Source organism: Uranotaenia lowii, chromosome 2 (assembly GCF_029784155.1).
Source record: "Uranotaenia lowii strain MFRU-FL chromosome 2, ASM2978415v1, whole genome shotgun sequence".
Taxonomy (NCBI): Eukaryota; Metazoa; Arthropoda; class Insecta; order Diptera; family Culicidae; genus Uranotaenia; species Uranotaenia lowii.
In genome coordinates this window covers 285,778,127-285,792,226 of record NC_073692.1, presented here as the reverse complement: position 1 = coordinate 285,792,226, position 14,100 = coordinate 285,778,127, and the positions used below count along the sequence as shown (strand labels likewise).

Genomic DNA, 14,100 nt, shown 5'->3' with positions numbered 1-14,100 from the left:
GGGTACAATTGATCCCCCTTCCAAACGGCATATTCTTCTTCTGAATTGATCGTTATGATTGCTGATTGCGAAATTACTAATATTTATCCAAAAACTAATATATATATATAAACCATTTGTCTGAAGAAAAGAGCAAAAATAATTAATTTTCTCTTCATTATAAAAAATAGCGCCTTTAAGTATGCAATGTAATTAACGTTGAGACAAAGTTATAGAATTTTCTTCTTAGGTCTGCTGTAAGTTGTGAAATGAGAACAAACATGACCAAAATAGTCAATTAACATTCTATCTTGGGGTTTTGTTTGATTTTTATACAAGGATTAGGGCTTCCTGAATAAAAGATCAAGTCTCCTTCAATAGGGGATCAAATCTCCCCTAACTTTAGAAAAATCGCAATTTTTTTACTCCCACGAAAATGCTTCTAGTTCATCAACGGGTTCAAGTATCGTTCTTATTTTTGGAGCATAGAAACTTGAAGTTACAAGCTGTCAGAAAATGTCAAAGACGGCGAGTTGCTAAATTTTTCCAAAAAGATATGGTGAAAATAAGAAAAGGGGATCAAGTATCCCCACTCTCCCCTATACATAACAACGTATATTGATAACGCCTTTGGATAGACTATAACTCTAAAGATTCTATCCCTTATAGACCAGTGACTTCCGTTCTTTGAAGGCACTATGGCTACACAAAAACGCACGACGTATTACAGGACACGACTCTTAACGTTCTTACCAGATCCTTTAGTAAGTTTTACTAACGGAGTTAGGGGCTTCTGATAAAGCTCAGTTGGCAAATCTGTTGTCTTCTGAGCAGATGTCCGCGAGTTCGAACCCAAGAGCAAACATCGAACACAGTTGTACCGGATAAGTTTTTCAATAACGATCCACCAACTGCAACGTTGATAAAGTCGCGAATGCCATAAAGATGGTAAAACCACTATAATCGAAACACAACAAACTAACGGAGTTAGTAAGAACGTTGAGAGTCGTGTCCTGTAATACGTAGTGTGTTATTTGTGTAGTTCAAAGTTCTTACGTTGGTACAATCCACTAAAATAAGAAAGTACTATGAGATCTCTTTTTCTACAAGTTGTTTCATGAATTCAAACACGCATTGAATATTAACAACACCTATGGAGACATTAATTGAACAAGACCATATCAAAATTTCGATTCGGAAAACGATATTTTGATATTTAAACTGAATATTAGTTTAAGACTAAAAATGCATTTTCAGAATTCAGAAGTCAGTTTCAGAATTCAGAGTTCAGATTCAGAATTCAGATTCGGAATTCAGATTCAGAATTCAGATCCAGAATTCGGATTCAGGATTCAGATTCAGAATTCAGTTTCAGTATTCAGATTCAGAATTCAGATTTAGACCCGAAATCAATCCCCAGAATAAACCAATCTCCAGACAAAAATTCCCCAGAGCATAATTTATCAGATATCTTTGCCCAAAATATTTTCTCTCAGAATGTTTCTTTCCCAAATAGAATATCTCAAGAATGTCTCAAGAATATCTCGAAAACCACGATTTTATCCACAAGATTAATCAAAATCATGGGTGGCTAACATTTTCAGCTGTGGGGCCCAATTTAGGAATGTGATTTGACTTCGGGCTAAAAAATTCTAGTCAGCACATAATTTTTCTTTTCAAACATATTTAATTCAATCAAATAATGAAAAAAAAAAACGCATTGAAATATGAAAATATGAAAACATGGCTTATGAGTTATTTTAACAGTTTTTGAGAAAACGAGATCCTGTTCTGGTTTTTTTATAATTTTAGAATTCAAGTCTAATCACAAAAGTAAAAAATACGGGCTTCCGAAAAATTTTACAAAGCTGTACTATAATAATAATAGCATAATATAACCGAAAATGTATCACGTAAAGAAGAGACTTATTCCTAAAACCGTGTTTGCTTATCATTATTTTTATACTAAATAAAGCAAACATGATCAAAAAACCAGGAAAAAAAAATAATTCTTTTGCAAAATAATTCGAATGAGATTAGCGTTAGCTCAAATTAAAAAGCATGTCAACAATACAAAAAATTCACGAAAAATCTTTTATTTGTCTTCATAATCTGAATATTTGTTTTAATAAGTTAGTTTTGATTTTCCGATAACATGAAATTAAGCAATTTAAGAGCGACGAATGAAATACCTTTTTCACAAAATTTGTTTTCTTTTCAACATGAAAAATCATAAGCTCAAACACATTACAGGATATAAGTCTTTAAGTTTGAATTTTTATGCTACAAAGATGTGAAAATGTAATCATGAAGTTTTAAAGGAAAAATTAGGCTGGGATGATATTATATCGAATATTGCTCAAATATTTTTTTTAGTTAACAGAAATTTAATCGCAGACGTGTGAAACGTGAAAACTTAAAAAAAAAATCTGATGAAATATATTTAGATTCTTTGAAAGAGCTTCGTTATTATCACAAGTAAATAGTTAAACCCAAACATTTCTTTCAAACTTAGTTTGAAATATTTCTTAAATTTGTGCGAAAATTTCCAAAAAATGACGATTTTCCCGGTTTTGTGCTGACATTCCCTGCTTTTTCCGGTTTTCTGGTGAAGGAATGATATCCAAAATTTTAGTCCCGTAATTCCCGGTTTACCCGGTTCGCTTGACACTTCTTATCAATAAACCATGTTTATAAAATGTAGGATACTTCATTTTATCTAAACTTGTTTTATAAAACCCTTCCAGATCAACCTAATGAAAATTTTCCTTTGTCAGGGTATCACAGCACATTTCGCAATGTTCCATTTGTAATAATTCTAGCAATAAGCTTACGTGAACGGAAAATGCTGTTCGAAATGCATAGATAAGCATACGATGCTTTCCAATATCTTAAAATCTGTTCTTGAGTTCTAATATCAAGTCTGAAACTCAGCGTATTTTGGCATTTTGGCGATGTTTGGCTATTATTTCAAGCTTTATATAAATTTATACGTTTAATAGTTTTCACGGATTTTCAAGTCCAATGAATCTACTTATTACTACCTTCAAAGCTACGAATAGTTGTTTGATTCAAATTCCAAAGAGCGCAAATTTTAAATAAATCCTAGAATTTTTTTACAAGATTTTAACAATTTGCAAGAAGTTCACTAATAAGGCTGAAACAAATATCAATCTCTTCGTTTGTAACCAAACCCCCCCCCCCCCCCCCCCCACTTTCAAAATTTCCAAAATAAACCCAAAGGGGGAATAAATAAAGTTTGAAGTATTTTATGTAAATTTCGAAAAAAAATGAAATATTCGAAAGATTAGAAGACCAAAAAAAAATTGTTGAAGATGGGAGTTTTTCACCTTTTTTATTTTTGATTTTATTGAATTTATCGATGAACATTTATTTGATTTATAAGTTTTGTGCAGAAACATAGTCAGCAATGCTACTGGAATAAATAAACAAACAAACAAACAATTTTGTTGCATGCAAGCTTTCGTGCAATTTATTCCAATTTAGGGTAACGGACTTATTTTGGACCAGGGGACCAATTTTAGACCACCTTGTCTAGCTCTCTTATAAAACAACTAATAATGAAAAAAATAGTGCATTACATTAAGTGTCAGGGCTTCAACAATATTTGCTAAAAAAAATCATGATTATTTGTTTTATAAAAGAGCTAGATAAGGTGGTCCAAAATTGGTCTCTGGTTCAAAATAAGTCCGTTACCCTATATGTTTTTCGCATTATTTTTTAACTATCCACCCTCGCGATGTTCCAACTCCAAGTGACAAGGAAGGAAGGATTAGAAATTTGTTCCCTAACACTTCTAAACACTAAACATACCGACACTTTGTACATTAGACTGAGTCGATTTGGGGTCATTTTTGAATTTCTCAAACCCTGGGGTCTAAAAAGCTTCGCCTTGGTCCAAAACTCATCCATGATTTTTTGTAGAATTTTTAAGTAACGTTTACATGAGTAAATTCAATTGACATTACCGCTGGGTGCCCAGCGAGGTATTGCATGGCTACTTTTCATGCAATACTTCGCGAGGCTCAAGCAGTGATGTCAATTGAATTTATTGTTCATCAATGCGAAAAGACATACCCCTGTTAAACAGCTAATAACTTTTTTCCTAATAAGATACGAAGTTACAGTCTTCGACAAAGTTGTTCACCGGAAAATTTCCTTTGAAGAATTTGTAAATTGGCACAAAACCATCAGCTGGCTCGGTTCCACAGAAGAAACAAAAATGACGATAATTTTTCAGTACAAAATATTAAATTTTTCCATACTAACCTAAAAGTTCCAATTTACTCATGTAAACGTTACTTAAAAATTCTACAAAAAATCATGGATGAGTTTTGAACCAAGACAAAGCTTTTAAGACCCCAGGGTTTGAGAAATTCGAAAATGACCCCAAATCGACTCAGTCTATTGTACATACCTATTTATACCGCTGAAGGCCAAATGACCATTAACACTTTTTACATTATTACTCTTTTATGTCTTAATCGACATTTACAAAATTTATAGTTTTGGAAAGCTTGAAACGTGACTCAAATATGATTCTCAGATAATGTTCAGCTACAATCATATCTTTGAAAGTTATTCAAAGTCGAAGAAAAAATATCCGAAAACGTGCCTAGTGAAAAAGTCTGTAAGTCAGTTATAAGGTGCTCGAAAAATATCACTTATTGCCTAAGAAAGCTTAAGTTTGAAGCTATTTTTGCATGTTAGGAAGATTTTTTTAAATTTTTCGAGATCATGGCCACGAAAAATGTAAAAAAGTGGTGTAAAAACCGTACTTTTTATTGAACCAACTACCAAAACTGTCCTAGTCACAGAAATTTTTTTTGAAAAGTGAATTAGAAAGTTGACGTAGTTTGAGACATTTTGATATCTTGATTTTGTGTAAAGTTTATCCACGTAGGTCATTCGATGACTTGGTAGTAAGCCGACTCTGAGACCCAGCTTGAGGAGTTTCTCGCTACTGAGCTAGCTCAAGGGGATTTTTTATAAGTTATAACGTTTATCCAAATGAAAGGTATTTTCTTTAAACCATATAAATATTGAAGTGAGGCAGCCTAAGCCAAAGGGGTTTAAATGCACAAATCATCAATTTAGAGCTAGTAATATAAAAGTTTTTTTTTTTCTATTTCGAGTTGAAATTCAATCTATGTTTGTTAAATTTTTATGATTTTTAGAGTTTTTTTTTACAAATGATTAGGGTAAATGTACCCGACCTTGGCACCTAAGGCATGGTTTACCCTTTTTTTTCGACATTCCTACCTTCTTGTTGAGTGCACCATATAACATCCTTTGAAGAATTTACTTGCTAACTTGCATAGATTTATGTATGTATGTATGTAGTTGAACCCGCCAGTGGCTGATAGGTCTTTCGACCCGAGGCGGTACGGGAAGTCTCGATCACACATTCAAGTATTGTCCATGCTTAACTCACAAACAATAATTGCAGCACAACCAAGGGGTCCGTTACCACTGGTTTGGGACAGGTTTGACTTATCTCACTCTCTTTCAACTGTTCGAAACAAATAAAGAATTCTGAAAGGGTACTTAAGTAACCTACTCATGATTCAAAATTTGCCGAGATACTCTGGCTGGCTTGAACCCACAATCCATTGTATTATGCATGCAAAAAAAATCCAAAATATGAGCGCTAATAATCGTAGCAGCTTTGCCTACTAGCGACACGTCGCATACGTCGCGACGTTGAAAATAATAACGACGCACCGCAAGTTTCCTAGGAGACCTGGAGCATGCGATTGATGGCCTAAGGAAAACGTATAGTAAATAACATAAACAATGTTCGAGTACTATCGAAATCGCCTACTGGACTGAAAAAAGAAAAACAAACCTGCGAATGACAGAAATCTCGCTAGTAAAAAAGCGTCGCTAGTCCTACTGTCGCTATTCGGTTTGGTGCTATACACATAATATATTAGTTTTCGGATCGTTCGATGCCCTGTCCAACCCCCCACAAATTCCCCTCTAATAGAGTTAAGCAATTTTGATTGTTGAAATATAATTAAAAAAAAGTTGCACATTTTTAACATCTTACCCCATACCATTTTAAAAGAATACTAAAACTTTTTCGATGGAAGGTTACTTATCTTCCTCCTTAAATGGCGTCATGAATTCTTCAACTTTTCAACTGGATCTACTTGCCTGGTCTATTCTGCCAATAAAATCCATTTGAATTTTGATCATTTCTTCAATCAAATGTACTGATGAACCTTAAAGAAAATAATGAAGATAAACACTGCCTTTCCCCTGTTATCTATATACTAAAAGTGCAGCAAGGAGAAATAAAATTTAAAAAATCATGAGAATTATTTTTATAAATCTCAAACGTTTTAAATTAATTGAAATGAAATAGAGTAGAAAATTAAACCACAATTTAAACAGTTTGGCTACCCTCAAGAACAATAAATCGGTGAAAAGTAAACTCAGTAACATATAGATTTTTAATTTTTTAAATAAAAATCAATAAATAAACAAATAAACAGGTTATTATAAACTCAGTTCAATTTTCACAAAAGAAGTTGAAATGAGAGCAAGTTTTCTATCTGTTTGCACAAATTTTGTTATATGACTAGTTTTAATTTTTCAAAAACTGATTTTTAGTATTTTTGTCTGTCAAACATCTGGATCACGTAAAATTTCTACAAAAAAACCGTAACAGTCTTTAGGCCAATCTTCCTTTTTTTTAATAATTGAACACACGCTTACAAAATTCAGATTATAATAGAATCAAAAAAGAAGTTTTAGTTCATTTCAGGTTTAAGTTCATACTACTTTAATGACTTGATGGATTCTTCAATTACTATCTAATGATTGTCTTTTCTAGAAGCTTTTCATGCTTCCATATTTAAAAAAAACCTTTAAGTGGGAGTTTCATTAAAAAAAAACAGAAATTTACACACACTCGATGACCTCTGCTTGACTGGAAGAACCCTTGGACAGAACGGGAGCATACACTTTTATAAAAGAAATATTCCCTGCTAGCTGCAATGATTGTTCCTTCCCATAACCTAATCAAAATGATTAATTTGTCTACGAGATTTCATGAAACAGTTGGACTGGAAATAAATTAAATAAAAATCCACTTAGCTTATCTGTATACATGAGGTTCTTCTTCAAAATTGAATGCCCGCCTAGCTGAAAAATAGGCCAGGAAAGATCCGGGTGGCGTAGCACTGGTCCTTTCGAAACACGCACTTTGAATAACTAAACCTATTCACACTTTTATAACTATTCATCACATCACGGAAAGTATTAGTTCAAAATGCACTCTATTTTTAAAGAAATTTCAACAAATCAGTTATTTGTATTCAACTTGTAAAAATATATTAATTTCCGACAGCAGAAAATTTTCCACCAGCACTCGTACTTGCTAACTTGCATAGATTTCAACAAAAATATGTTTTCTCTATGGAATTTTCATTAATGTGAGCAAAATGCATGCAAAGTATTCACTGCGGTGCTCCAATTACTTGGCCGCCGTACCAATTGTTTGCCGTTTCGATCTGGGGGAGGAAGACTGAAATTCGCTGTATCGTTTTCTGTATCGTTTTTTTACTGTTCGGCAAAAAGCCAACAATTGTTGAAAAGATTTGTAATCGTAAACTTTAAACTATACAAAAATTTTGTTCGATCAATGGGAACTACCCTAAATCTAAATCTGTTATTTAAGCTACTTTTAGAACAACCATTAATCAAACAATTTTTATTAATCAGCTTCAAAAACTTCAACGAAATTTGAGCAACTCAATACGCCTGATCTGCAGAATTCGCCAGAGCAAAACAAAACCTAATTAAATCATTGTTTCATGCAAAACAAGTACTTTTCAGCATCAAAAAAGTTTTATTTAAATTCACTAAATATGACAGTAAGATTTTGAACCTTCGCACTGGTCGGTAGATTAATGAGAGAAATTTGACGTTTGAAAGATTTTTTTCTTTTTTTATTCAGTCTTCCTCCCCCAGGTTTCGATGATCCGATTCTTGACCACCAGCAAAGTGCAATAGATCTTTACCAAGAATGCTCAATTGACAGTTAACAGAATCTTTGGCTATTCTGAATATAAGGCCACTAACAGAATGAGGTCAGCTGAGCGTAAAGTTCTATGCGACGATGGAAGACCGGGCTTCACTCATACAACAAAAAGGCTTTTGAAAACATTGATGAAATTTGGTTGAAAGGGAAGCACAAAATAAGCTTTCATTTCAAAAAGTCGAAGTCCAGAAATTCCGCAATGTGATTGCGACACATAGGGCTATTTTCACTACCAAACAACTGTCTTCATATTGTGAAGTTTGGCTTCATAAAGTAAGAAATTGAAATAATCCTTGAATGGTATTTAAAAATTTTGCCCTCTTGAATTTGTTAGCTGTGATTATTTGTTAGCAAGAGCCATCTCGAATGCCCGGGATGTTGCGCATTGGTTTGACACGCCAAATATATGTTAGAATGTAAACCTTGCTAAGATAGTTTTTTTAAATCGACTCACATCAAATATTTTAAGGAATAATTGGAAAGCAAACAATATTTTCCTGAACTTCCAACTTCTGTTTCCATGAAAAAAATTAGAACAAAATTCCAAAAAAATTAAATCGGAGTAGGTATATGGTTCCCAAGAAATAGAAAACGATTCCAAAACTCAATAAATTATGTATTTTATAAACTAAAGTCATAAATTGCCATCGATCTAACAATTGTTAGATAAGAAAAACATCTTAAGTCTTGTGAGATGCTTAATTTAACTTAGTTTTTTTTTCAATATTTCGAACCACTGTGTTCTGTAGGAGACCACGTGGCTTTTGCTCGGCAGACTGCAATGCAAATGCTGTTCGCACGCATACCAATGTACCTTCGATTCATGGTTCCCAAATAGCGATTTTTGCATTTAAAATGCTTGGATATGACTTTTAGTAAGTCGAATCACTTATGTTCTCCAACTTATTTCGAAGCTTAAGTTGATAGCAACGGTCTTATCATACAACCCAATTAGTATGAAAACATTTGTGCGTAGTTTTAAATGAAGTTTTAGGGAAAACATCAGCCCAAAAATAATGAACATGTATTTTTTTCAGCGTCCAACACTGGTGGTGTATTTCGACTGAAGTTGCATGCCAAGAAAAGGAACAAAATAAGTTTTAAATTTTTATTCAAAACCTAAATAAATATTCACTCCTTTGTCTTTCTAGTATTTTTTTTATTTTTTGCCGAGTTTAACTGTAAGCATGAGTATATATTGCAAATTTTTCAAATGAATGTCCGCGTTTAAAAGCGCATGTGAATTTAACAGTTGCACTAGAAAGGTGAGTTCATCTGATTTTCATACTCTTAAACGATAAACAAAACAGAATTTTTTTTTGGGTGGAAATTCCTAATACTTTAAAAACATCAAAATTTATGACCAGAAATACCAAAAACAGTTACTTAAACGATGAGTAATTTTACCTTTTATCACAATTGTAAAATATACCTTTTGTTTGGCATGAATCAATTGTATTTTCCAAGGATTTTGAGGCATTTTGTTTCACCTGACTTAAGTTGTTTATTAAATTTTTTATTTGTCTCTTGAAGATTTGTTCAGCCCATCAACTAATCCTTACTTTAAATTACCACTCAAAGCTGGAAAGGATATTTGATTTGAAATAGGATTTAGATCTGGATTACCACTTGGCCAACCCGGAAAAAATCCTCTCGGAAAATCCTTCCAGAGTATTTTTCAGAACATGAATAACGGCATTTTTGAGCTGGAAAAGATTAAAAATTAACACCCATTCTATCCTATGATTGTTTTGTAGTTTTTCTCCGAATAGCACATATTTTCAGAATTTCTCCAAAACCTTGATTTTATCCTCAAACTTAATCTTAATAATTATTTTTATGTCATATAAGTTGCATTTTCTTTTTTTTTTAAAGAAACACCAACTTTTAGGTGGTTTCAGTAAAACTTGTCACAATCAAAAATTTGGTAAATTATCATACGAAGAAGAATGTTACTCAAGAAACAGTTAGAAATATATATTCAAAAGTTAGTGGGTCAAAACAAAGCTATTAGCGTTAAAACAATTCTTACGGTTATAAATTTTTCAAATGTAGTTGAACTAAAATTAACTATTTAATTTGCGTGTATGTAGGAATGAATCTCACGATCACGGCTCCCATCGTCGCCGGTTAACTGATAATTTAGGAGATAAACAAAGTCATAAAAACGCCCGGATTCTTAACCGAAAAGACTTCTACAGCTAGGCAACAATTAACTCCTCCATTTATCTAGACTAAGTTACAAAATTATGATGCCTTGTTCAAATGCCTAACTTTAAAAATTGTACATATATTCCGTTTGCAGCTATCTAAGTATATTTTTAAAGATATTTCAATGATCGAGCATATATATAGATTAGTTAATTTCAGTTAAGTAGGGGGAAGTCGTCTATGACCGGACATCGTCTATGGCCGGACAACATAGATTTTTCGAAAACACAATATCCTAATAATGTTTTAACGCCATGAAAATAAAGTAAATAGTAGCCTGATATGGTGTTAGAAATATGGTAATCCAATCTGAAAAGGTAAATCAATGATAGGCATCTAAAGCTTTTGCCTAGTAGTACGAAGAGGATCGCCTAAACTTTGCATTTGTAGTGTAGTCAGTTTTTTTCGGCTTGTAAAATTTGAACTGCACATGAACGACATCGTTCATTTGTTATCATTCGACTACAGTAGACATAAGATAACAAAACGAAAGTTCAAACGAAATATTAGGAAAATTAAAAAAAATGCGATTTGTCTATGACTGGACACCTAGTTGTTGTCTATGACCGGACAAGAAAATATTCATAATTAAAGACGACTTCAACTTGAAACTTTCATTTTTTCATCTCTATAGTATCTTCAAATGGTTAGCAGGAGATAAAGATTCAATAACAAAACTATTTTGGTCCTCTGAGAAATTTTAGATTTTCCTGTCCGGTCATAGACAATTTTTCTCTAGTTTTTTTCGAAACAAATGTTTCATTCTTGTATGTCAAAAAAATTTTATGACTGGTTTTATAGAACGTTCAGTATTGGAAAACACATTCTCACAAGATCTGTGCAAGTGATTTCAGTCATTTCGCTACGTTTTTGTGCCATTGGTGACAATTTTGGTGAAGTAATTCGTATTGTCCGGCCATAGACAACACTTTTGAAAATGAGTGAAAACTAACATGAAATGATTTCTCTTTCCACATGAATATGTTGTACATTGATTTTTTTCTAATATACTTAAGTGATCATTATATTGATACTCTTCAAATTAGTAGAGGAACCAATATTTACAAAAATCTATTTTTGAAGCTATTGCTTAAAAACCTTAAGTGTCCGGTAGTGGACAACTTCCCCCTATATTTCTCCCCAAGCACTTAACAACACCCCTCAAGAACTGTGATTAGTATCTGAAACATACAAGTACCCCTTATTGCAGTACCTTATTTTCCGTGGGCAACTAATCAATCTTCATTCACCTTCAAGCTCAACAGGTCATCAGTCTAACGGAAGAAGCCCGACAGAAGCCTCCAATTCATCACCCTCAGAGTTCCGGTTCACCGCTAATCCCATCCGCGGGTGGGTGGGTCTCGGAAAAAAAAAACGGAAAACACTTTCAAATTCCATTCCACCAAAAAAATTAAACCTACCAAAAAAAAGAAGTATCCCAACGATTTGTCGTCTGCCGGCAACCCCAGCCAGACTCAGACACACCGGTTTAAATTAATTACACCAACCACTAAAGCGCGTACCTTTTTTTTATCCTGCTGCTTCTGCTGCTGCACTGTTGATTCTTCTATTTTTATATTACACTTCTATCGGATTTGGTTCAGCACACCGGATGTGACACGGTTTCGTGAACTTTCCTCCGGTTCCGTTTCTTGACACGGCGGGCGGAATATCCAAGGCTAAGGTTTCTCCAAGCACGCCCAGCAGTCGTCTCGTAGGACGATACACGATGATGATTAATGATCCACTTGTTCTGATGTGTTGTTTCTTCGACTCTTTTTATTTCTCAGGGATAAAACACTGTCACTCAGTCGGTGCTTTTGTTTTCTACTTCCAGAATTCACCGCTTTAAACTTTTCACATTTCACTGCAACTTTTACCTACCACTTTCTTCTATGGGGGAGGCGAACTTTTTTCTTATTCCTTTCTTAGGTGAAATAGCAATGCTCGTTTTGTTTTATCACTCACATTTCGATTTTTTTTTACTTTTGCACGATTTTCAAAAGATACACGGTTTTGTTGAGGTGGATATTTTTGCACATTTACATATGAAGATTCAATTTTCGGATGGTTTCTTTATATTTCCCAGCGTGGGCGCTCTTTTATGATTGATAACGGTTATGATAATAGTAATGGTTATGCTTTATATATTTTCGTCGTGATTAGGATATATGTATGTATGTATGTGCGTATGTTAGCCGGTTAATGCTACCTTGACTTTAGGTTATTCCACTGATGCACAGGATGGTTAAACACGAATTTCAAATATGTGATATGGTAGATATTTGAATATTTCACTATGTATAAGTAATGTAGAACGGATATGGGGTTTAATTTTTCTTTGTTTTCAAGCAAATTTCTTGTGAAGCACCACAGACACAATCGGCAAAACGAATTCCTACTTAAGCACGAATATGCTTCAGGCGGCAGCGAACACTGAACGAGAAAAACGTTATTCCAGAGATACAAATTTCGGCAACAGCATTCACATAGTAGCTAGTCGAAACGCTCGGTCTCGCTTCAAAGTAGCGGAGTCAGATTCCAGTCGGAATTCTTTCCACTTTAATACAAGTTTAATTCCCACCGGGACGCCCATTCACTTTATCATCATTGCCAAATGAAAATTCCTTTACTTCCCAGCTGGTGTGCTCCTGCACTTGTCGTCATTCACGGGGCACCCGGAATACGCGAACGGCTTACTCAATGCACTCCACGTAGGGTACACATTCACGGTTCAGCGGATGTGGCCTCGTCTTCCTTTTGAACTTTCCGGACGGCCATCCGTGCACCGGGCAGCGCAAAAAAAAATCCCTCAGATCAATTGCCCGCCACTCAATTCACCCACAACTGCGACGAAACGATCCCGATCGCCCTACTACACTCCAACAATCAAAACCAAACTTCGATTCATCGGACGCGAGCAACAAAAAGCGTGGCCCTCCGCGTGTTCGACTCCGTTCCGAATCTGCCAACGATAGGGATAACACTGAAGGTTTTCCCGAGATTTTCCGGCACCGACAAGGATATACACCAAAACACGTCCGGCCGAAATCAGCCAAAGGGAAAATCTGTCTCGGGTGCATTTTCCCGACCGAATTCTCTCAAATTTCTCTCCCGACAAATCTCTCCCTCTCATCAAAACGCAATTCCACCAACCACCCACTTCAATAGAGCCCTATACAGTCCTGTGAGCAGACACCCCTCTCACGGTTAAGGTCACACCGAAACCGAGCATCAGCATTTTGATTCTCTCCCGTGCCGTGACACCCGAACGAAGAAGGTTTAGGTCCTTTCGTCGAAACTGAGATCAGCAGACAAACCATCGCAAGCAAACAGAAATCCCGTGCATCCGTTCCGTTGAAATTCTACCACCCCAAAACGGGCGAACCGGTACAATTTCCATGAACTGTGAGCAGGTGGATACGCGAGCCGGGTCGCTCTCTCTCTCTCTTGGTCGAAAGGATACCGACTACCGACTCTCGGGTTCTCTCAACAACAAACCGGAAAAACAACCACCCCATCCATGCATCCGTCAATGAATGCAACAACGGCACCGACCATCCGACCATCCGAGCTCAAGCGTCAACATTCCTTGGCCACATCTGGTGTTGGGAAAATTGTGTAAACATGAAGAAAGGAAAAAAAACCGTTTGAATCGTCATTTGTCGGCGCCCGCTCGCAGAGAGGAGAAATTCAGTTCAACGTCGTGTTGTGCGATGTTTTTTTGGGTACACTGAGAATAACCGGTAAGAACTTTGCGAACATGCTTCGCAATTTTTGTAGCCTACCCAAAGGCGCATTGTGAACTCGTCTATGCTTTCGGTTTGTTTTGTAGAATC

The 14,100-nt window shown here is 35.0% G+C and overlaps 1 protein-coding gene across 1 annotated transcript in view; it reads right to left on the bottom strand.

The window, feature by feature from the left end:
* Positions 1-13,233, bottom strand: part of LOC129742753 (uncharacterized) — a 400,996-nt gene extending 387,763 nt beyond the window's left edge. The window contains exon 1 of the mRNA XM_055734694.1: positions 11,785-13,233. The gene's annotated coding sequence lies outside the window, so the exon portion shown is untranslated. The remainder of the gene's footprint in view (positions 1-11,784) is intronic.
* Between the last annotated feature and the right edge of the window lie 867 nt (positions 13,234-14,100).